This window comes from Pan paniscus, chromosome 16 (genome assembly GCF_029289425.2).
Source record: "Pan paniscus chromosome 16, NHGRI_mPanPan1-v2.0_pri, whole genome shotgun sequence".
Lineage (NCBI taxonomy): Eukaryota > Metazoa > Chordata > Mammalia > Primates > Hominidae > Pan > Pan paniscus.
Genome location: NC_073265.2, coordinates 33,258,224 through 33,283,649, shown reverse-complemented (window position 1 = coordinate 33,283,649; position 25,426 = coordinate 33,258,224). Strand labels below are relative to the sequence as shown.

The following is a 25,426-nucleotide window of genomic DNA, read 5'->3' as shown; positions in this document are numbered from 1 at the left end:
CCAATAGCATTTAATTATTTTTTTATAGGGAGTTTTAATGATATTTTATTCTATATTATAGTTATTTGTATATATTTGTATCCTCCCTAATAATGGTGATGGTGATAGCAGCTACCATATGTTGAGAACTTTCTGTTGGCCAGCCACTGGATTAAACTCTATTCCTCACAATACCACTGTGAGTTAAGTATTACTACCCCACTTCTACGAATGAGGAAGTTGAGGCTGAAAGAGCTTGAGCTAGGTGGGCCAAATTCATACAGCTAGTTTGGTAAAGTTGAGATTTAAAAGCAAATCTGTTACTCTCCAGATCTCATACCTATAAACCATTCCCCTATTACTCACTTATGAATTGAGTGAGGATGTAGGTTGAGGGCAAATGGAGGAAACTCACTTTTACTGAATGTATAATCTGTGCCTGACACTTGACTAAGAGCTTTCAGGTATTTTATCATATGAAGTAGATGTTTTTATTTACATTTTATGGATGAGAAAACCCATGCTTACTATAAACAAAGATAAAAATAACAGACTTTGAGAAGATATTCGTATTTTATTTTACTGGCAAAGAATTCAGAGCCAGAATATGTTTTTAAAATTCCACAAATCAATTTTTAAAAAATGAACCAATTCCCCAATTTAAGAAATGATCAAAAGAAATGAACAGGAAGTTTACTTAAGGGTAACCTGTAATAGGAAAAAACGTATGAAATGATAACTTTATTAGCAATTAGGGAAATATAAGTTAAAAGATGAGATACCATTTCAAACCTGTAATGTTGGCAAAAATTAAAATGCCTGACATGTAGTTTTGCTAAATGAGAATGCACCTAAAATGCACAATGCTAGGTACAAAAGAAAATGATATGCCACTCTGGAGAACACTCTGGTGATGTGAAGGTTATCATACCCTGTGACTCAGCAATTCCACTTCTTAATATATATCTTAAAGTAGTTCTCCCAGGAGACATGTTTAGTGCCAATATTATGAGGGGGATGGACAAATTGTGATATTTTCATACAGTCGAAAATCATAAAAAAAAAAATCATAGGGAGTTAAAACAAATGATCTGCCACACATCTGGTGTTTATTTTCTGTACTTTTCTCTATGATTAAAATATTAATAATGTAAAACAAAAGATGAAAGAAACCTAGATTCCAACTGTACATTGTAACACTTAACAAATGTTTATTGAATTAAAATTTCATTTATGTTCACAATGGTAATAGCAGTCACAATTTACTGAGTGCTTATTTATTGCTAGGTGCTACATATACTTCATATCCTTCACATCCAACAACCTTGCAAGGCAGGTCTTGTTAGGCCAGCCACTAGATATGGAAAACGAGACCTAGGAAGGTAAAGAATGGTTATCTTCTTTCTTGATATCATGCTGATTCTCAGAAATTCACAAAGTATTGCCCTTGTGTCCTGAAAGCATTAATGTTCCATAATTTATAATCAGTTAATAACCTGAGCTTTAAAATGATCCATTTTAATATAGTAAAAAGTGACATTCAAATACTGTAAATTTTATATTACTGAAGACTTTAGTGTTTGCCAATTCTTATAATTTTGTTTTTAGACTACTGGAGGATCACTGGTGGGAATGTGTATGGACTGCAAACAAGTCCAATTTACTTTAAAAGAGTCTTTAAAAATACACTCTACAGTTTTTAAGTCTAGACGTTTAAGTTGAGAGGAGCTTATTTCTTTAAAAGAAATAAATGAAAAGGTTTTGTACTAAAACAGGCTCTTTCCCACAAAGAAAGTTCCGTATTATAAAGCTCAAGGTGCTTTGTAATGTTCTGCCTATTGCCACCTCCCTGTTTTCTGTCCACAGCCCCTTGGGTTACTTGTCTGGCCTCTGAGCCTTTGTACATGTCATTTCCTCTGAGTAAAATGTTATTTCAACATTATAGCTTAGGACTCCTATGTCAGGCTATAACTCTCACTGCCTCATTTGCAAGCAATTCCTGTAACAACCTCCAGATGGGGAGATACTGGGGGACCTGGGGAAATTTAGGGGAGATGGGAGTGTCTTCAGGTATCATCTAGATGGTAACTACATTTCAGGGGCAAGAACGTCTCTTGTAGACCCCTGACCTCAACCCAGGAGTGTACATAATTGGTGTGGCCCAAAGACTGGGGCTTTTTGTGTCCCCTTGCCCCTATTTTTGCATAAATACATATCTAACAGATAAGCTACTGGACCTCTGATCTCCTCTCACTCCTCTCCCCAACATTTCTTCTCCTTCAAATTTGCCCCATTGCTTTTTTCCAAATCACCATGTTCATGAAGCTTAACCTCCAGGGTCATTTTTCTGATCTCCCTGAAGCCATTCTGTAACAAATGCATATAACCCAAAACTTTGTAACATTAATCTGATAGTTACTTGACTATATGAAAAACGGTATGCAGCTGTGGAAATAGTGCTAGACCACTCAGATGGTCTAGAGTCAGGGCTGGCTCTTCCATTTCACGTGTGTCCCTGAGCAAGTCTCTTTCTTCCTCTCCATTAGAAGGAAAGTAAGCTCACTGGAATCCTGGAACCAGCCTATCCTGGCCCACAAAATACGATTGTTAAATTTTTGGCAATCTCATGAGCTTTTTTTCTTTTAAAATTATTCAAGCATAAGAATATTCATGATTACCTGCCCTCTTTTTTTTTTTTTTTTTTTTTTGGTGGAGTGGGGACAGAGTCTTGCTCTGTTGCCCAGGCTGGAGTACAGTGGTGCAATCTCAGCTCACTGCAACCTCTGCCTCCGAGGTTCAAGTGATTCTCCTGTCTCAGCCTCCCGAGTAGCTGAGATTACAGGTACATGCCACCACGCCCAACTAATTTTCGTATGTTTTTTTTTTTTAGTAGAGATGGTGTTTCACCATGTTGGCCAGGCTGGTCTCAAACTCCTGGCCTCAAGTGATCCCCCAATCTCATCCTGCCAAAGTGCTGGATTACGCGCATGAGCAACTGCACCCAGCCGCCTGCCCTCTTTTGTATTATATTAAAATATACATAACATAAACTTTATAGTTTTAGCTATTTTTAAAGTACATACACATGGTCATGAAGCCATCACTATTATCCATTTTCAGAGCTTTTTAATCATCCCAAACAGAAACTATTACTCCCTCCTCACAGACCCAAGTAACCACTCTTCTACTTTCTGTCCCTATGAATTTACTGAGTGTACCTCATGTAAGTAGATATTATTCATTATTTTTCCTTTTGTGTCTGGCTTATTTCACTTAGCATAATGTTTTCAAGGTTCGTCTATCTTGTAGCATGTACCAGAATTTTATTCCTTTTAAGGCTAAATACTATTCCATTGTATTTACATACTACATTTTGTGTATTTGTTGATGGATATTTGGGTTGTTTCCACCTTTTGGCTATTGTGAAGAATGCTTCTCTGAATAGTGGTGTACAAATAACTGTTTGAATCTTGGTTTTCAATTCTTTTGAATATATACCGAGAAGTGGAATTGCTGGATTGTATGGTAATTCCATGTTTAATTTTTGAGGAGCGACCATAACATTTTACATAGCAGCTGTATCATTTTACATATATAAGAGTTCTAGTTTCTCCACATCTTCAGCAACATTTGTTATTCTTTCTCTTTTTTTAGTAATAGCCATCCTAGTAGATGCAAAGTAGTACTTTATTGTGGTTTTGATTTGCATTTCCCTAATGATTGGTAATGTTGATCATCTTTTCATGTGCTCACTGGCTGGCAATTTGTATATCTTCTTTGGGAAAATGTTCAAGCCCTTTGCCTATTTTTAAAATAAAATTGTTTGGCTTTTGGGTTATTGAGTTGTAGGTGTTCCTTATATGTTATATATATTAATCCCTTATCAGATATATGCATTGCAAATATTTCCTCCCATGCTATGAGTTAGTTACCTTTTATGAGCTGGTTTTAAGGCACAGAAATTATTAAAAATTAAACTATATAAACTAAAAACTTATATATATATGTATATTTGAGACAGGGTCTTGCCCAGGCTGGTGTGCAGTGTTGCAATCTCAGCTCACTGCAACATCTGCCTCCCAGGCTCAGGCAATCCTCCCATCTCAGCCTCCCGAGTAGATGGGACCACAGATGCGCACCATCACACCTGGCTAATTTTTGTATTTTTTTGTAGAGACTGGGTTTAGCCATGTTGCTCAGGCTGGTCTCAAACTCTTGGACTCAAATGAGCTGCCTTGGCCTCCTAAAGTGCTGGGATTATAGGTGTGAGCCACTGCACCAGGCCAAGTTATATTAAAAACAAAATAAATACACAAAGCTAATCATTTTATGGTTATCTATTCTCTTGAGATATTTGTATCTATTATATCTAAATGATGGAAATATTATGTAATGGTGTACCACTGCATTTTTTCGCCAACTCTGAGTTCGGTGATTTCATGTTGATAGCTTGAAATTACCTGTGATAGAAGTACTTACACCACTGAAATCAACAAACACTACAAATCAGGGTTTGATTTATTGTTTTGTTGATTGTCTAGACTCAAGAAAGTGATGAAGAAAATGTTAATAATTCATTCTCTATAGCTATTACTTGTGAATAGCACAAAAGATTGAGAAATATTCTTCCAGTATGGGAAAATTATTCATTGATTTAGCAAAGAAGTCACTCATATGATTAATAAATTAATAAAGTTCCAACATACAGTTTTTTGCTTTACTTTTGTCTTAGTTGTTAAAAAATATACTAATTCATACATTCATGGTGACCCACATTTGAGGAGCTAGTTTTTAAAAATTTACAAACACACTACTGAGTAAGCATCCTAGGAGCAGGAACTCTGTCTTGTTCATCACTGTAAATCTGGCACCTAGAAAAGTGCCTAGCTGTTGAACAAATGAAGATATATAACTTCTCAGTGTCTCAATTTCTCATCTGTAAATTGAGGACAACAGACCTATGCTGCTACAATACTGGGGTGAGGGAAGAGCAAACGTGATAACAAAGCTGAAACCACTTTATGAACAAGCAGCATTAAGCAGATGTAAAGTGGTCTTATTAAGATATATTATGAAATGGTGAGCCAAGATCGCACCACTGCACTCCAACCTGGGCAACAGAGCAAAACCCTGTCTCAGAAAAAGAAAAAAAAAAGATATGATATGATATCATACCATATACTGAATGTATTTACCTCATATGTTGGTTGGTTAAAGGACTCTAATAGAGATAAGGATTCGTATATAGATAATTTGTTTCATTCAAAGAAAACATATATTTATTTTATTTCTTTATAAATAAATATTTTGCAGTCTCATTTGCCTGGTTCAGTGCTAGGTGTTCTGGAAAATACTACAGAAATAGATTTCTTGCACTCAAAAGATGCATATCTGCTCATAATGATAACAAATAAAACATTTAGAGAACAGAAAAATTAAGTGGGAAATGTTTGGTATTAGACACCGTGCCAAGGATTTTAGTGCTTGTTCTTTTTTTTCTTTCTTTCTTTTTTCTTTTCTTTTCTTTTCCTTTTTTTTTTTTTTTTTTTTTTTTTTTTGAGACAGACTCTTGCTCTCGTTGCCCAGGCTGGAATGCAATGGGTCAATCTCAGCTCACTGCAACCTCCGCTTCCCGGGTTCAGGCGATTGTCCTGCCTCAGCCTCCCAAGTAGCTGGGATTACAGGTGCCCACCACCACACCCAGCAAATTTTTTGTATTTTTAGTAGAGATGGGGTTTCACCATGTTGGCCAGGCTGGTCTCGAACTCCGGATCTGAGGTGATCCACCAGCCTCGGCCTTGCAAAGTGTTGAGGTTACAGGTGTGAGGCACCGTGCCTGGCCCTTTCTTTTTTTTTTTTTTTAACAGAATGCCAAAGATATTTTGACTAGCCTTTCTGATTATTAAAAATCCTTCTTTGATATTATTTTCCAGGGCATCTTGGATGATGGTGTTAGATCATCATCAGTAAGCATTTAATAGATAGTCACTGTATGTACTAGCTGTGCTAATAAAAATATAAACTCTAGGATTTACAAAATTGAGTGAAATATGGTCTGCAGAAAACAGATAGGCAATCATAAATGCATTAGAAATATATGCCCACATCAGCCAGGCATGATGGCTCACACCTGTAATCCCAGAACTTTTGGAGGCCGAAGTGGGTGGATCACCGAGGTCAGGAGTTCAAGACCAGTCTGGCTAACATGGCAAAACTCCATCTCTACTAAAAATACAAAAATTAGCCAGATGTAGTGGTGTATGCCTATAGTCCCAGCTACTTGGGAGGCTAGGGCAGGAGAATCGCTTGAACCCGGGAGGCAGAGGTTTCAGTGAACTGAGATCAGCCACTGCACTCCAGCCTGGGTGACAGAGTGAGACTCTATCTAAAAAAAAAAAAAAAAGAAAAAAGAAAAGAAATGTATACCCACATTGACTGTTAGCCATCTCTCTCCCTCTTAGCTATTTTAATATGCCAAAAATTATTTCTCTGGAAATAAACTGCCTAGGTCAGTAAGACCAAAACATGGAGGACAAGGAGACAGTGCTGGCTTGGGATTTACAGGGCAAAAGTCTCTATTTGACCAGATGATAAAGAAGAATGGAAAAAGAAAGGATTAGGGCCATGGAAGCCAGGGCTTTCTCCTCCTGCCCTGTACACTTTGTCTCACTCCTTGAGTCAGACTAGAATTCTTAGGGGTGCAGCCACAGACCTGTGCCTGTGGACTGAGTATTAAACAAGTGAATAGATTGAGAACTTAGTGACAGGACATTTTTAATGATTATGCCCCCAAAGTGATATTTTTTTTCAGTGTTCTATTTGCAAAGGCCCCTGTCGGATTTCCTTGCTGAGAATTAATTACTCACATGCCCAAACTTAATCAAATTTTTCTCATCACTTTATGCAGACAGCCATTAAGAGTAGCTCGACACTTTACTAAAGGAGTTACCCCTCCCTTTTTAGAATACTTAAATCCCACTGAGGCATGAAACAAACAGATTGGTGTATACTGCTTAACTGTTCCTTTGAGGAAGAATGATAGTTTATGTTTATGTATTCCATTTATATTAACTTTCGTCAAAAGTGCTTTTTGAAGTTTATTTGCATTAAGTCACAGTCTAATCCCTTGATCTAAACCATATTAAATACTTTGATGCCAGCCTGTGCTTTGAACAAATATTTCAAGTAGATAACATTAACTTAAATAATCCTGCTGCCTAACATATTCTCAGATAAAATATTGATTTAAATGCTAATATAGATGTGCAGAGTTCCATTTTCTCTTTCCTTATAAGCAAAAATGGATAAACATTTAGCCTTTCCTAGGCAGTGGGACTTAGGCTAATACAAAAAATTAGCTCTTGTGCAGTGGGACTGCAGCAGGGTTTGAAAGCCATGTTTGATCAGGTGCGGTGGCTCACACTTGTAATCCCAGCACTTTGGGAGGATGAGGCGGGCGGATCACGAGGTTAGGAGATCGAGACCATCCTGGCTAACATGGTGAAACCCCGTTTCTACTAAAAATACAAAAAAAATTTTAGCTGGGCATGGTGGCAGGCGCCTGTAGTCTCAGCTACTTGGGAGGCTGAGGCAGGAGAATGGCGTGAACCCGGGAGACGGAGCTTGCAGTGAGCCGAGATCGCACCATGCACTCCAGGCTGGGCCACAGAGCCAGTCTCAAAAAAAAAAAAAAAAAGAAATATTTGGGGATTAATGCTATTAGATCAATGACTTGCCCAAAATCAGCTCAATACATGGCAACTGATTTATCAGTGTACACAGTGTACTGTGTTTAAAATCCATAGTGACTAATGTACTAAATAAATAGTTAAATGTAATCACGATAATAAAAAATAAAATTTGAAAGGCCTTAACCGTTTACAAAATACTGGCAGATACATGATCTCATTTGATCTCAAAAATTCTATCAGAGGTCGGGTGCCATGGTACATGGTTTTTGGTTTTTTTTTTCTGAGACAGAGTCTCGCTTTTTCACCCAGGCCGGACTGCAGTGGCGCTATCTTGGCTCACTACAACCTCCACCTCCCGGGTTCACACCATTCTCCTGCCTCAGCCTCCCCAGTAGCTGAGACTACAGGTGCCCACCACCAGGCCCGGCTAGTTTTTTGTATTTTTAGTAGAGACGGGGTTTCACCGTGTTAGCCAGGATGGTCTTGATCTCCTGACCTCGTGATCCGCCTGCCTCAGCCTCCCAAAGTGCTAGGATTACAGGTGTGAGCCACCGCACCCGGCCAGTTCATGCTTTTAATCTCAGCACTTTGGGAGGCTGAGGTGGGCAGATCACTTGAGCCCAGGAGTTCAAGACAAGCCTGCAACATGGTAAAAACCTGTTTCTACAAAAAATTAGCCCAGTGTGGTGGCAAGCACCTGTAGTCCTAGCTACTCGGGAGGCTTATCACTGCATTCCAACCTGCAAAACAGGGTGAGACCTTGTCTCAAAAAAAAAAAAAAATTATGTGAACTACAACAGTTATTATTATTATCTCTTATTATCCAAGGCCACTCTATTTATAAAATTGTAGTAGCTAGACTCGAACCCAAGTCTTCATTTTTTTTTGTTTTGTTTTTGAGATGGAGTCTCACTATTTTGCCCAGGCTGGAGTACAGTGGTGTAATCTCGGCTCACTGCAGCCTCCACCTCCCGGGTTCAAGCAATTCTCCTGCCTTCGCCTCCCAAGTAGCTGGGACTACATGTGCATGCCAACATGCCTGGCTAATTTTTTGTATTTTTAGTAGAGACAGGGTTTCGCATGTTGGCCAGGCTGGTCTCGAACTGCTAACCTCAGGTGATCCACCTGCCTCGGCCTCCCAAAGTGCTGGGATTACAGGTGTGAACCACTGCGCCCAACCTCCAAGTCTTCATTTGCCAGAAACGGCAGTTTCCACAATGCCATTGCTGCATCCCTATGGCCTGTTTCAGGGTACAATGAAGAAATACATTATTCGTATATACAAATATTAACTACCTTATAAGGACTCTGATGGTTTCTTAGTAAAACACTTCAGTGGTGTAATTCCCACTAGATTGCTCAGTTCTCTTGGTCAAATATTATGGGTAGTTTTGGTAGGTTTTTCCTTTTCTGACCAGATCTGCCACATTTTGTCAGCATTCTGGGTTTGCAGATGTTGCTGTTTAATTAGATTGCTCTGTAGAGGATGAGAGAACCAGGAGGTTCATTTGCATAACTGATAAGTGGCTGGGTTTTGAAGCAAGAGATAATGCTTCTTTGGGTCCTATGAACTGGTGGGAAGGCAAGGTGTTAGTCTTTTTCTATTGGAGATTATCTGTAAACCGGGAACTTCTCCACATCTAGGCACTCCCTGTATCTGAATATTGTATTCTGAACCTTACTCTGTACTCTAGCAAGATGATAAATGTAATGCAGATATAAATCAACCTTTCATTTACTTAAAATAATAATTCTGCAGTAAAGGAAAAAATGACAGCTACTCTGATCCTTGAATACTGGGCAAAGGCAAGCCATCTGTAAGTGCATAGTCCTTCAGTATGACGTAACCTTTCTCATTTAATGAACATTTTCCCCTAGTAACTCTTTGTGCTGGCAAACCATGAAAGAAAGCATGTGGACTTGGCAGCCCAACCCTGAAGTTTTTGTCTTAAAAATTATTGCAATTTCTGTACTAAGGGTCCAAAGGACATTTGTTTGGACACAGACTTTTCTGAAATTAAAAAGAATGACCTTATTTCACTTAGTGAAATGAGTTGTACTCTTAAATAGAGTCCATTTTGAATAGTTTTTCTTAGAGCAACACTGTCAAAAAAGAAGATATATTTTATATTCTCCTCATTATTAGAAGAAAATGCACTATTAAGATACCTTCAGGGCCAGGCACGGTTGCCCACACCTATAATTCCAGCACTTTGGGAGGCCAAGACAGAAGAGTTACTTGAGACCAGGAGTTTGAGACCCATCTGGGCAACATAATGAGACCCCAGCTCTGTAAAAACCAAAAGGTAAAAATGTAGCCAGGCATGGTGGTGCTTGCCTGTAGTCCTAGCTACTCAAGAAGCTGAGGCAGGAGGATCACTTGAGCCCAGGAATTCAAGGCTGCAGTGAGTTATGATCACACTATTATACTCCAGCGTAGGCAACAGAGTGAGACCCTGTCTTGAAAAAAAAAAAAAAAGTTTCAGTAAGGCTTGCTTGGGTCTCATGGTACCATTTAAAAATTCCTAGTCCTAAGTGGTGATTTGGCACAAGGTTAGGCATAGTTTTTTTCTTTTATTTTGGGGTGAAAAACAGGGATCACATATGATTGAAGATAGTACTATGGTTTTTACTGATATTTAATAAACCATACCCACCTTAATTTCCTCTTGTGCTTTCATCCCTAGGAAACCTATAGTTTTAAAAGTTAACTAAGTTTATAATTGACATAACATGTAATCAGCAACTTACACATGCCTGATGTGCTCGTTTAGTTAATGCTCATATAGCTTTCAGAGTATCTCAGATACTGTTAAATTATTTAATCCTCCTAACAACTCTTGAGGTAGGTATTCTTTTTTTTTCTTTTTTCTTTTTTTTGAGACGAAGTCTCGCTCTTGTCACCCAGGCTGGAGTGCATTGGCGCAATCTTGGCTCACGGCAGCCTCCATCTCCTGGGTTCAAGCGATTCTCCTGCCTCAGCCTCCTGAGTAGCTGGGATTACAGGCGCCTGCCACCACACCCGGCTAATTTTTGTATTTTTAGTAGAGATGGGATTTCACCATGTTGGCCAGGCTGGTCTCGAACTCCTGACCTCAGGCAATCTTCCCGCCTCGGCCTCCCAAAATGTTGGGATTACAGGCGTGAGCTACCGCACCCGGCTGAGGTAGGTGTTCTTATTATACCCATTTTAATGGGATATAGAGAGGTTAAGTACCTAGTCTGACATCTCATAGCTAAAAAATAGGGGGCTGAGACTTGAACCCAGAAAGTTTGGCCCGAGTCCTTACACTTAACCTCTCTACTATACTACTTTTGTTTGGATGAATACCAGCCTTAGATAAGCTTGCACAGAAAGACTCCTTTCCTCAGACTGCTTTTCCCCCCATCATAGCTGCAGTCTTTTGTGACCTAGACCCCCTCTCATGCCAGTCTCTGTCCTCACCTTGTTCCAGTTAGGCTAATGTTGAACAAATGATGACAGGATTGGTTCAACCAGCCCTGATGAGTGTCTGTGTTGAAAGTATCTCCAGAGATCGAGATCAGCCTGGCTAACACACGGTGAAACCCCATCTCTACTAAAAATACAAAAAATTAGCCGGGCGTGGTGGCAGGCACCTGTAGTCCCAGCTACTCAGGAGGCTGAGGCAGGAGAATGGTGTGAACCCAGAGGGTGGAGCTTGCAGTGAGCTGAGATCGCAGGACTGCACTCCAGCCTGGGCAACAGAGTGAGACTCTGTCTCAAAAAAAAAAAAAAAAAAAGAAGGTGTCTCCAGATACTTGCATCACTCCTCCTCATCATCATCTATTTCCTTTCATTCCTCTAACTTTCCTTATAGGGCCTCCCCAATGGAAGTAAGAAAATGTCGAGGGTAACTGAAACTTAATATGAAATTAATGTCATAGCTGGGAAAGAAGTCCTCATTCAACCACCAAAATTAGAGAATGAACCATAGGAGAGATTGTTCTTTACAACCAAGCTGGAATTCAGAACATATTTTTCAAAGGAAACATTTTTATATTAATAGTTTGTATTACTTTCAGAATAGTATAGGCCTACACTTTATTCGTTGACTCATTCAATCATTTGTTCAGCAACTTTTTAGAACACCACGTGCAAGATATTATACCAATCTCTAGGGATACAAATCACCACCATGGTTAAGTCCATGATTTGACCTAATCATTATTAATATCATTGAATCAGTGAGAAAATGCTCATGAATTTCTAAGTACCTAAGTTACTGAAGAACTTTGGAAATATATCTTTTTTGTAACTTAGGGACTTAACCTCAAACTCCTGGGCTCAAGTGAGCCTCTCACCTTAGCCTCCCATGTAGCTGAGATGACGGGGGCATGCCACCACGCCCAGCTAATTTTTTCAAAATGTTTTTGTAGAGATAGGATCTTGCTATGTTGCCCAAGCTGGTCTTAAACTCCTCGCCTCAAGCAGTCATCCTGCCTCAGCTTCTCAAAGTACTGGGACAAAATAATTGACTTTTAGAAATCCATGTGTGCTTTTCATAATGAGAATCTACTTTTTAAGATACAATAGGCGGGGCGCAATGGCTCACACCTGTAATCCCAGCACTTTGGGAGGCCGAGGAGGGTGGATCACCTGAGGTCAGGAGTTCGAGACCAGCCTGACCAACATGGTGAAACCCCACCATTACTAAAAATACAAAATTAGCTGGGCATGGTGGCGCATGCCTGTAATCCCAGCTACTTGGGAGGCTGAGGCAGGAGAATCGCTTGAACCAGGGAAGCAGAGGTTGCAGTGAGCCAAGATTGTGCCATTGCACTCCAGCCTGGGCAACAAGAGCGAAACTCCATCTCAAAAAAAAACAAAACAGAAACCCAATAACTTGCCAGTAACCAATAATGTTTTAGGTGAACCCAAAAGATTATGTTAAACCCAGATTATACTTATGTACCCTGCAAGTGTACCCCCTGTTAATTGAGATTGGTGCATAACATTAGTAGTCATATCCTGTAATTTTGTGCCACCCACAACACTTCTCAATACCGTATCTGTTCAGTGAAGATGTTTGGGAAGTTAGTGACCAGTTTTGAAAGAGGCATACCAAAATTTGTTATGTTTTTCTTTCATCTATGAATAGAACAGTTACCCTTATTTAATTTGGTAGGGGAACTTTATCATTTAATGCCATATTCTACTATAGACTTGAAATGGCTAAATACACTTAAGTTCTAAGAAAGCTTCTTACTAAATGTGATTAGGTATATGGTTTTGCAAAGCCTAGAGGTGTCAAAAGAATATCTGCAGAGTGTTTAGAAAAGTTTAGAGTCTCTGTGATAGTCAGGAAGACTTTGGAAGTGTCATTTATTCAGTGGTGCACTTACAGTCAGCCCTCTCTATCCGCAGGCCATTTCACTTGTCTTTGGGATATCTTTGCTTGGGAAACAAAATGTGAACAAGCAGTGACCCTTTTAGGAATCTAGGATTTCTTAGGGAGATTTATTAAGTCAATATTTGTCAGTATCTGTTGAATCCTTAAAATGAAGGTCTTTAGAAACTTGCACATAGCAGTGAAAGTGAACAGATGGTGAGTTCAGGAAGGAAAAAGAAGAGTCAAGCAGTAAAGACAGATGGACACCAACAAATATGAATTGAATAGCCCATTTGTTCCCTCTTTAGCTGTTGCACTTGAAACCTCTGATTTCTGATCCCACCAAAAGTCTAGTGAAAAATGCTCCTCGATGTCTCGCTGGCATTTTTCTCAAGCCCCATCCTTTTTGACCTCTGGGTAGCATTTTCTATTGTGACCTCCTGCACCCTCTTGAGCCTCTTTCTTGCTTTGTGACAGTCTGCTGATTCTCAGATTACTGCTCTGATGATTCCTTCTTTGATGGCGTCATCAGGGTCTTTTTCTTATCCTAAATGCAAGTATTCCCTAAGGTTCTGCCCTTTACCCTTCTCTTTCCTCCTCCTTTGCTATCTCCCTTGATGATCTCATCCACTTTCATGGCATCAGCTCATTTGTATGCAGAATAGTCTCACATCTATAGCTTCAGCAATCCAGACCTCTCCTCAGGGCTTCAGTCGCACATTTCCAACAGCCTGTCAGGTGGCTTCACTAACACTTCATTGTGTCCAGAACCACACATCATCTGTCCGACCTTCTTCTATTTCTCTCCTGGGCACCTGTTCTTGAATGACATCAGCATTCTCCAAGTCACCTTTGACTCTTCCCTCTTACTGATCCCCACAACAGTTAGTTGCCTGGACCTGTTGATTTATATCCTAAACATCTGTTGGCTCTGTCTCTCAATTCCCATTGCTACAAACTTCACTACTACCGTATTAATTTCTCCAGAGAGCAGTTCTTATCGTCTTCAGTTCTCTACTTAAAACTTTTAAGGATGTAAAGTATTAGGAAGGAAGAAAGGGAGGGAGGGAGGAAGAAAAGAAGGAAGGGAAATTAAAAGAAAAAGAAAAGAAGCCTACTTAGCTGGGCATCCAAGGCCCTAACCTTCTTTCCTTCTTTCCTTAATCCACCAAGCAGAAGCAACAAGACCCCACTGCCACTAGCCAAATGTTCTGTCTCTTCTAAATTATCTGTATCTCTTTTCCACCTGCATTCCAGTTATTAGTGTTCATATTTTATCTCTAGTGTTAGAGATCATGGACTCTTCTCATCTTGTTCACCCTAGTTCTCTCATCGTGCCCAGTGCTATGCTTTAACACATAGTAGGTACCCACTGAAGCATTTTTTTTAACGTTGAGTAATGAATTTTGAACAACTTCTGCCCACAGTTAGGGCTCTTTTGCCCAGCATAAAAGCTATATGGAAGAGTTCCCTGTTGTATTCATGTTTGTTTAACTTCCTTTCTGTTTTCTGTGCTTCAAATAATCCATTCCATTGTCAAGAATATCATTTGTAGGTCTGGTTTAGAGAAGAGGTTCTTGAGGCCAGGCATGGTAGCTCACGCCTATAATCCCAGCACTTTGGGAGGCCAAGGCAGCTGGATCACTTGAGGTCAGGAGTTTGATACCAGCCTGGCCAACATGGTGAAACCCTGTCTCTACTAAAAATACAAAAATTAGCCAGTTATTAATTAGCCAGCTACTCAGGAGGCCGAAGCAGGAAAATGGCTTGAACTCAGGAGATGGAGGTTGCAGTGAGCAGAGATCGTGCCACTGCACTCCAGCTTGGGTGATAGAGCAAGACTCTGTCTAAAAAAAAAAAAAAAGGAAAGGAAAAAAAATTGAGAAGAGATTCTTGGAAGGCTTCATCTCTGAGGTTAGTCATCACTGTAATCCTAGAGAGCTTCTGGTAACTGATTGTTTCTGGGTAATTCACTGTATTCCATAACCACTTGGGTTTTCTGCTGTGTGTAAAGCGGAGACAGAAGGCAACTTGCTGTCCTCTTGAGTATTTCTGGTAATTCATTGCCAAGCCATCCATGGCAGAAAGTTCCCTCAGCAGAATAGATGCAGCCATTCCAGAGATGGAATCTGTCCTCAACAATAGCCTGATCAATCTTAGTGGATAATTCCCTTATAAATAGAAATGATTCTTTATGGCCAGCATAATGCAGAAATTGGATAATAAAAATTTTTAAATCCCTTTGAAGGTCAGGGTATGATGTTAGGGAAGAGTAGCCTCTGTGCTTTGTCTAATATACTCAGGTTCCAAAAAGATGCAGTAGAGATCCACAGTGTTTACTCCTGGGCAGAATTCTTATTTGAATTTCTGTCTCCATTCTTACTTTTATAAGCTGAGTTGGACAGCCAAACAGGGAACTTTAAGGGTAATAAATATTACCTTTTCCCCTTATGCCTGGGACCTGGAGCAAGCTCTTAGCAGCCTGTTCTCTGGGCCTTTCCTCTTAGTACCTAGAAGTACACAGCACCCCAAAGCCCCCAGGAAACCTATGCCTCAAAAAACTCCATAAAAGTGGATTTTTTTTTCAAACACAGTCTCACTCTGTCACTTAGGCTAGAGTGCAGTGGCACAATCACGGCTCACCGCAGCCTCGACTTCCCAGGCTCAAGCAATTCTCCCACCTCAGCCAGCTGAGTAGCTGGGACTACAGGTGTGTGCCACCATGCCTAGCTAATTTTTTGTATTTTGTAGAGGCAGAGTCTCTCCATGTTGCCCATGCTGGTCTCACACTCCTGGGATCAAGCAATCATCCTGCCTCAGCCTCCCAAAGTGCTGGGATTAGAGGCATGAGCCACTGCACCCAGCCACATGTTACTTTAAAAATGTACAGAAAGACAAATGTCTTTTGCATCTTTAAGATTTCTTTTTCACTCCTACAAAGGTTCCCCCCAGCCATGTTTAGTGATAACTGCATTGAGCAAGTCTTATTACCTCTCTGACTCATTATCAGTCATATGAGCTACTGTGACCCAACCCTTAGAAAGCTGGGCAAAGAAGAGATAGTGTGAGCTGAGGCAATAAATTAGTGATTTGTTCATCCATTCTTTATTCATTTCCTTATTTTTATTTGTTCAACATTTATTATTTACTGCTTGGTAGGAACTAAGATAAGATGATGGGACAGACATGGTTCCTGTCGTCGGGAAGCTAATTTTTTGTTATTGTTGTTTTTTGTTTTTGAGACGGAGTCTCCTCTGTCACCCAGGCTGGAGTGCAGTGGTGCAATCTCGGCTCACTGCAAGCTCCGCCTCCCGGGTTCACGCCATTCTCCTGCCTCAGCCTCCCCAGTAGCTGGGACTACAGGCGCCTGCCACCACACCTGGCATATTTTTTGGATTTTTAGTAGAGACAGGGTTTCACCGTGTTAGCCAGGATGGTGTCGATCTTCTGACCTGGTGATCTGCCTGCCTCAGCCTCCCAAAGTGCTGGGATTACAGGTGTGAGCCACTGCGCCTGGCCTGGGAAGCTAATTTTTAATGGAGGAACTCTACAAGTTTAATGCTGTGATTCTTAACTTATTTTAGGTCAGAGACTCCTTTGAAAATCTGATGCAAGTATTAGCTTCCACAATGAAAATACATTTACACAAAATTTTACATACAAAAATCTTTGGTGCACCACATGTTAAAAAAGCCTGTGGCCGGGCGCGGTGGTTCATGCCTGTAATCCCAGCACTTTGAGATGCTGAGGCAGGCAGATCACTTGAGGTCAGGAGTTCAAGACCAGCCTGGCCATCATGAGGAAACCACATCTCTACTAAAAATACAAAAAAATTAGCCAGGTGTGATGGCTCACAACTATAGTCCCAGCTACTTGGGAGGCTGAGGCACAAGAATCTCTTGAACCCAGGAGGCAGAGATTGCAGTGAGCTGAGATGGTGCCACTATACTCCAGCCTGGGCAACAGAGCAAGACTCTGTCTCAAAAAAATAATAAAATAAAGCCTTCTACATGAAATAAAGGCTTCTAGAAATAAAGCCTTACAGGCTCATGCCTGTAATCCCAGCACTTCAGAAAAATGAGGCAGGAGTGTCGCCTGAGTCCAGGAGTTTGAGACCAGCCTGGGCAACATAGGGAGACCTCATCTCTACAAAACAAAACAAAACAAAAAAAAACACAAAAAATTGCCGATTGTCCCCAGCTACTCAGTAGGCTGAAGTGAGAGAATCACTAGAGCCCAGGATGTTAAGGCTGCAGTGAGCCATGATCATCCCACTGCACTCTAGCCACAACAACAGAGCAAGACCCCATCTCTTTAAAAAAAATTAGCAGCCAGGCGCAGTGGCTCACGCCTGTGATCCCAGTACTTTGGGAGGCCAAGGCGGGTGGATCACCTGAGGTCGGGAATTCCAGACCAGCCTGACCAACATGGAGAAACCCTGTCTCTAATGAAAATACAAAATTAACCGGGGTGGTGGCACATGCCTATAATGCCAGCTACTTGGGAGGCTGAGGCAGGAGAATCGCTTGAACCCGGGAGATGGAGGTTGCGGTGAGCCAAGATCACGCCATTGCACTCCAGCCTGGGCAACAAGAGCGAAACTCTGTCTCAAAAAAAAAAAAAAAAAAAGTTAATTAATTTAAAAAATTAGATTTAAAAAATTCAAAAAATTAAAAGATAAAAATATCTGGCCTTGTAGATACTAGGAAAATGCAAAATATGTTAGGATGTTAATGTCCATTTTGATCAGCAGACAGAGAACTTAAGGGATTAAAAACATTGTTCTCAAAACAGTCAAGTTTGTCAAATGTGTACATTAACTCCAAATGAAATTCTAGGCCCTCACAGTATCATTAAAAGCAGAGGTTTATATGTATATAGGCATACCTTGGAGATATTGCAGAATCAGTTCCAGACCACCGCAATAAAGTGGATAGTGCAATAAAGCAAGTCACAGATTTTTTGGTTTCCCAGTGCATATAAAAGTTATGTTTCACTATACTGTAGTCTGTCAAGTGTGCAATAGCATTATGGCTGGAAAAAAACATTTATATATTTTAATTTAAAAATGCTTTGTTGCTAAAAAAAAAAAAAAATGCTAACAATTACCTGAGCCTTCAGCAAGTTAAAATCTTTTGGCTGGTGGAAGGTCCTGCCTTGATGTTGACAGCTGCTGACTGGTCAGGGTGGTGGCTGCTGAAGGTGGCTGTGACAATTTCTTATAATAAGATAAGATAACCATGAAGTTTGGCACATCAATGGACTCTTCCTTTTATGAAAGATTTCTCTGTAGCATGCAATGCTGTTTAACTGCATTTTACCCACAGTAGAACTTCTTTCAAAATTGGAGTCAATCTTCTCCAATCCTGCCACTGCTTTATCAACTAAGTTTATGGGATATTCTAAATCCTTTGTTGTCATTTCAACAATGTTCACAGCATCTTCACCAGGAGTAGTTTCCATCTCAAGAAACCACTTTCTCTGCTCATCCATAAGATCTTGAGATTGTGGCAATTCAGTCACATCTTCAGGTTCAACTTCTAATTCTAGTTTTCTTGCTATCTCTACCACATCTGCAGTTACTTCCTCCACTGACACCTTGAAATCAAGGGTTGGAATCAACTTTTTCCAAACTCCTGTTAATGTTGATAATTTGACTTCTCCCCATGAGCCACAGATGTTCTTAATGGCATCTAGAATGATGGCATTCAGTTTTTCAATTTACTTTGCCTGGATCCATCAGAGGAATCACTATTCATGCAGCTATAGTCTTATGAAATGTATTTCTTAAAATAACACTTGAAAGTGCAAATTACTCCTTGATCCATGGGCTACCAACTGGGTGTTAGCAAGCATGAAAACAACATTAATCTCCTGTACATCTCCATCAGATCTCTTTGGTAATCAGGTAGAGTGTCAGTGAGCAGTAATATTTTGAAAGGATTTTTTTTTTCTTTTTGAGCAGCAGGTCTCAACAATGAACTGAAAATATTCTGTAAACCATGCTGTAAACAGATGTACTGTCACCCATGCTTTGTTGTTTCATTTATAGAGCACAGGCACAATATATTTAGCATAATTCTTAAAGATCCTGGGATTTTTAGAATGGTAAATGAGCATTGGGCCTCAGTTTAAAGTCACCAGCTGCATTATCCTTTAATCTGAGTCAGCCTGTCCTTTGAAGCTTTGAAGCCAGACGTTGACTTTACTCCATCTATGAAAGTCCTAGATGGCATCTTCTTCCAGTAGAAGGCTGTTTAATCTACATTGAAAATCTGTTGTAGCCACCTTCATAAGTGATCTCAGGTAGATCTTCTGGGTAACTTGCTGCAGCTTCTGTATCAGCACTTACTACTTCATCTTACACTTTTATGTTATGGAGATGGTGATATGGTTTGAATGTGTGTCCCTGCCCAGATCTCATGTTGAAAGATAATCCCCAATGCTGGAGGTAGGGCCTGGTGGGAGGTGATTGGACCTGGTGGGGGTGGCTTCTCATGAATGGTTTAGCATCATCCCCCTAGTGCTGTTCTTGTGATAAGAGTTATCATGAGATCTGGTTGTTTAAAAGTGTGTAGCACCTTCCCCTCACTCTTTTCCTCGTGCTCCGGCCATGTGAGATGCCTTGCTTCCCCTTTGCCTTCCACCATGATTGTAAGTTTCTTGAGGCCTCCCAAGAAATAGAAGCCGCTGTATTTCCTTTATAGCCTGCAGAACTGAGTCAATTAAACCTCTTTTCTTTGTAAATTACCCAGTCTCAGATATTTCTTTTTTCTTTTCTTTTTTTTTTTTTGAGATGGAGTTTCACTCTTTTTGCCCAGGCTGGAGTGCAATGGCGTGATCTCGGCTCACTGCAGCCTCCACCTACCGGGTTCAAGTGATTCTCCTGCCTCAGCATCCCGAGTAGCTGGGATTACAGGCACATGCCACCATGCCCGGCTGATTTTGTAGAGATGGGGTTTCACCATGTTGGCCAGGCTAGTCTCGAACTCCTGACTTCAGATGATCTGCCTGCCTTGGCCTCGCAAAGTGCTGGATTACAGGCATGAGCCACCACACCCAGCCTCAGGTATTTCTTTATAGCAGTATGAGAGTGGACTTAATACAGATGGCTTCTTTCCTTAAACCTCATGAACCAAGCTCTGCCAGCTTCAAACTTGTCTTGTGCAGCTTTCTTATCTCTCTCAGCCTTCACAGAATTGAGAGGTAAGGCCTTGCTCTGGATTTGGCTTTGATTAAAGGGAATGCTGTGTCTTGTGTGATCTTCTATCCAGACCACTAAAACTTTCTGCATATCAGCCTGAAGACTGTTTTACTTTCCTGTTATTCATGTGATCACTGGAGTAGCACTTTAAATTTCCTTCAAGAACTCTTCCTTTGCATTTACAAATTTGGCTATTTGGCTCAAGAAGCCTAGCTTTCAGTCTATCTCAGCTTTCAACCTGCTTTTCTCACTAGGCATAATCATTTTTAGCTTTTGATTTAAAGTTAAAGACGTGACTTTTCCTCTTACTTGAACACTTACAGGCCATTGAAAGGTTATTAATTGGCTAATTTCAATATTGTTGTGTCTCAGGGTATAGGGAGGCCCAAAGAGAGGGACTGAGTTGGGGGAACAGCTGGTTGATGGAGCTGTGAGGACACATAAAACATTTGTTAAGTTTGCCATCTTCTATGGGCATGGCTTATGGTGCCCCAAAGCAAGTATAGTAGTAACATTAAGGATCACAGATCACCGTAAGAAAAAATAATATTAATGGAAAACTTTGAAATATTGCAAGATTTAACAAAGTGTGACACAGAGACATGAAGTGTGCATGTGCAATTGGAAAAATGGTGCTAGTAGACTTGCTGGATGCCAGGTTGCCACAAACCTTCAATTTATTAAAACAAAAACAAAAACAAAAACATAGTATCTGTGAGTCACAATAAAGTGAAGCACAATAAAATGAGGTATGCTTGTACTGATATGTACACACATAGGTATACATACATGTTAAATAAAAACTATGGCATTTTCTCTGGAAGTTTGATTTAACATTCATTTGAAGTACCTTGGCTCACTGGTGTGGGTGTGTTACTAAATTTCTTGTAAGGACACATTCCTCTTTGAGAGAATGCTGGTTTGAAAAATAAATATGAGAGCTATTGGTCCAAATTGCTATTATAGATTAAAAATCAAATTGTTTTACAGAAAATTTTTAGTCAAACCATGCTGCCAAAATAGGGGGTGAAACAATTCATAATGCTGGGTTCCTAATAATTTATTCATTTAACATCAGCAAATATTTGTTGAGTGTCTACAGCTTGCTGGACACCGTTCTAGGCCCCTTTCTTCTTCAGTGAACAAAAGAGACAAAAATTGATGTCCTCATAAATTCTAGCAGTGATCCAGGGGTGGAGAATAAGCAATGAATAATAAACATAAAAAAATTAGTAAATGATATATGGTATATTAGAAAGTGATAAGTGCTGTAGAATACGAAAACATAGAGTAGGGTAAGGAAAATGGGGACTGCTAGAGTTGGAAGGGTGGTTGTAATATCAAGTATACATATCAAATACAGTAGTCAGTGTGGGCCTTGTTGAAGTGAGATTGAACACTTGAAGGAAGTAAAATAATCATTCCTGGCGGAGGAATCATAGCCAAGGGCGTAAATAAGATTATAGCTGTAGAGTGTGACAAATAGCAAGGAGGCTATTGTGTTTGGAGTAAAGTAGGATGATGAAGGGAGTAATAGGAGGTGAGGCCAGAAAGTTATAGGGACATTTTTAGGACTCTGGGTTTTACTCTTGAGTGAAATAGGGAACCATCGCAGGGTTTTAACAACCTACAACTGAGTGTTTTGTGATCATTGGAATGTTAAGAGGAGTGATTGAAAGTGACTTACATTTTTAAAAGCACTACCCTGACTGCTATGTTGATGACAGACTGATTAAGGGGCAAGGGTAGAGGCAGGGAGACTAGCTGGGTGCAATCTAGGCCCAAGACGATGGTGGTGGCTTGGACCAGGGTGATTGATAGCGGTGGAGGTGGTAAGATGTGGTTAGATTCTGAATACATTTTGAAGGTAGAACTGATAGGATTTTCTGACAGATTAGATAGATGTGTAGTATGAAAGAGAGAGTAAAGACTCCAGGATGATTCCAGGGTTTTTTATCTGAGCAACTAGAAGGATGGAGTTGCCATCAACTGAAATGGGATAGGCTGTGGGTGGACCCCATTTGGAACAAAAGATCAAGAGTTCAGTCTTCTGCTGTGGTATGACTTGGGAATTCTTTCCTTGTATCCTGGGACTCAGCACATGAGTAAAGTGAGGATAATAGGAGGTAGGTCTCTCATTGTTAGAAAAGGGAGTTACAAGTATGGAAAGGGGGGAGACTAGAATTAAGGGAGGAGACCACCCCTCATATTGTCTTATGCCCAGTTTCTGCCTCCAGAGAAAGAAGAAGTAAAAACTAAAAGGCAGAAATGAAATCCACAGGCAGACAGCCCAGCGCCGCACCCTGGGCCTGGTAGTTAAAGATCGACCCCGGACCTAATAGGTTATGTTATCTATAGATTCCAGACATTGTATGGAAAAGCACTGTGAAAATCCCTGTCCTGTTCTGTTCCATTCCAATTACCGGTGCATGCAGCCCCCAGTCACATACCCCCTGCTTGCTCAATTGATCATGAGCCTCTCACGCGGACCCCCTTAGAGTTGTAAGCCCTTAAAAGGGACAAGAATTACTCAGGGAGATCGGTTTTTGGAGACGTGAGTCCGCCGATGCTCACAGCTGAGTAAAGCCCTTTCCTTCCACAACTCGGTGTCTGAGGGGTTCTTGTCTGCGGCTCGTCCTGCTACAGAATGAACCCTTTGAAATTGGAATAGAATTAGAGATATTAGTGTAAACCCATGGTTTTTGACATTGAGATACAGAAATGGATATAAATATACACCCTCAAACATACTTTCTTAACTTCATTACTGAGAAGGCCTGCGACGAATGACCCTCCAATAACAATGATCACACAACACCCAGATGTAAGTTTTTAAATGCCATTCTCCACTAAAAAAATCAGGTGCCTTTGAGAACTAGCTGATTCTGGGCCAAGGCAGAGAAAGGGTAAGATGGGCCTGGGACATCTTATTGTGCTAGAAAGTTTAAAAGTGCTCAAGTAATGATGACATGTCAAAAGGACAGGAAACAACTTGAAGGGGCTCACTGTGGCCAAACCGAGGAGTCTTTTGGCATCAAAATAAAGAATGAACTGGGTGCAGTGGCTCGCACTTTGGGAGGCTGAGGCAGGTGCAGTGGCTCGCACTTTGGGAGGCTGAGGCAGGTGGATCACTTGAGGCCAGGAGTTTGAGATCAGCCTGGCCAACATGGTGAAACCCCGTGTCTACTAAAATTACAAAAATTATCCAGGTGCTAATTAGCCAGCTACTCAGGAGGCTGAGGCAGGAGGATCCCTTGAGCTCAGGGGTTCAAGACAACATTTTGAAACCCCATTTTTACAAAAAATACAAAAAATTTAGCTGGGCCTGGTGACATGTGCCTGTACTCCCAGCTACTTGGGGGGCTGCGGCAGGAGGATCACTTGAGTTTGGGAAGCGGAGGCTGCAGTGAGCTGTGTTCATGCCACTGGACTCCAGCCTGAATGACAAAGTGATTTTTGTCTCAAAAAAAATAAATAAATAAAAATAAAATTGGATCTTTATCTTATGCCATACACAAAAATAAACTCAAAATGGATTAAAGATTTAAACATAAGACCTGAAACCATAAAAATCCTAGAAGAAAATATAGGAGGAAAGCTCCATGACATTAGTCTTGGCAATACTTTTTTTAATATGACACTAAAAACACAGGCAACAAAAGTAAAAACAAGTAGGGCTACATCAAATTAAAAAGTTTCTGCACAGCAGAGGGAACCATCAACAAAATGAAAAAGTGTCCCACAGAATGGGAGAAAATATTTATAGTCCATATGTCTATCTGATAAGGGATTAAATCCAAAATATATGAGACTCATACAATTCAATAACAGAAAAACAAATAACCTGATTTAAAAATGGGCATAGGAGCTGAATAGACATTTTTCCAAGGAAGATATAAAAATGGTCAACAAGTATATGAAAAGGTGTTCAACATCACTGATCATTAGGGAAATACAAATCAAAACCACAATGAGATAGCACTTCAAACACGTTAGAATGGCTATTATAAGAAAGACAAAAGATAACAAGTATTGGTGAGAATACTTGTTATTGGTGAGAAAAGGGAACCCTTGTACACTATTAATGGGAATGTAAATTAGTATAGCCATTTTGAGGCTGGGCATGGTGGCTCGCACCTATGGTTCCAGCTACTTGGGTGGCTGAGGTGGGAGGATTGCTTGAGCCCAGGAGGTTGAGGCTGCACTGAGCTGTGTTCACACCACTTCACTCCAGCCTGGGCAACAGAGCGAGACCCTATCTCCAAATACTAAAAAAGTATAGCCATTTTGAAAATCAGTATGGAGGTTCCTCAAAAATTTTAAAATAGAACTACCACAGGGTACAGTGGATCACACCTGTAATCCCAGCACTTTGGGAGGCCAAGGTGGGTGGATCACCTGAGATCAGGAGTTCAAGAACAGCTTGGCCAACATGGCAAAACCCCATCTCTACTAAAAATACAAAAATTAGCTGGGTGTGGTGGCGCTTGCCTATAATCCCAGCTACTCGGGAGGCTGAAGCATGAGAATCGCTTGAACCCGGGAGGCAGAGGTTGCGGTGAGCCGAGATTGTGACACTGCACTCCAGCCTGGGGGATACAGCGAGACTCTGTCTCAAGAAAAAAAAAAAAAATAGAACTACCATGTGATCCAGCAATCCCACTTCTGGGCATATATCCAAAGGAAATCAGTTGAAGAGATGTCTGCACTCTCCTGTTCATTGCAGCGTTATTCACAATAGCCAAGAAATGGAAACAATCTTTTAAGTGTTCATTCACAAAAGAATGGACAAAGAAATTGTGGTAGGGTGAGGTGCAGTGGCTCACACCTGTAATCTCAGCATTTTGGGAGAGTGAGCAGGAGGATCACTTGAGCGCAGGAATTCAAGACCACCCTGGGCAATATAGTAAGACCCTGTCTCTACAAAAAAATAAAAAATAGCTGGGCATGGTGCATGCCTATAGTCCTAGCTACTAGGGAAGCTGAGGCAGAAGTATGGCTTGAGCCCAAGGAGTTTGGGGCTACAATGAGCACTCCAGCCAGGGTGGCAGAGTGAAATGCTGTCTCCAAAAAAACAAAAACAAATCATGGCATATATATATACATATGCATGGCATATATATATATATATATACATACACACACACAAATATAAAATGGTATATCATGTATGTGTATGTATCTGTATATCACACATATAT

The 25,426-nt window shown here is 40.5% G+C and overlaps 1 protein-coding gene and 1 pseudogene across 9 annotated transcripts in view; both read left to right on the top strand.

Annotated features, from left to right (window-relative positions):
* The window catches only part of FRMD5 (FERM domain containing 5), a 417,439-nt gene that overhangs the window by 256,287 nt on the left and 135,726 nt on the right, over positions 1-25,426 (top strand). The window lies entirely within an intron of this gene.
* The window catches only part of LOC117976015 (actin, cytoplasmic 1-like), a 35,976-nt pseudogene continuing 12,236 nt past the window's right edge, over positions 1,687-25,426 (top strand).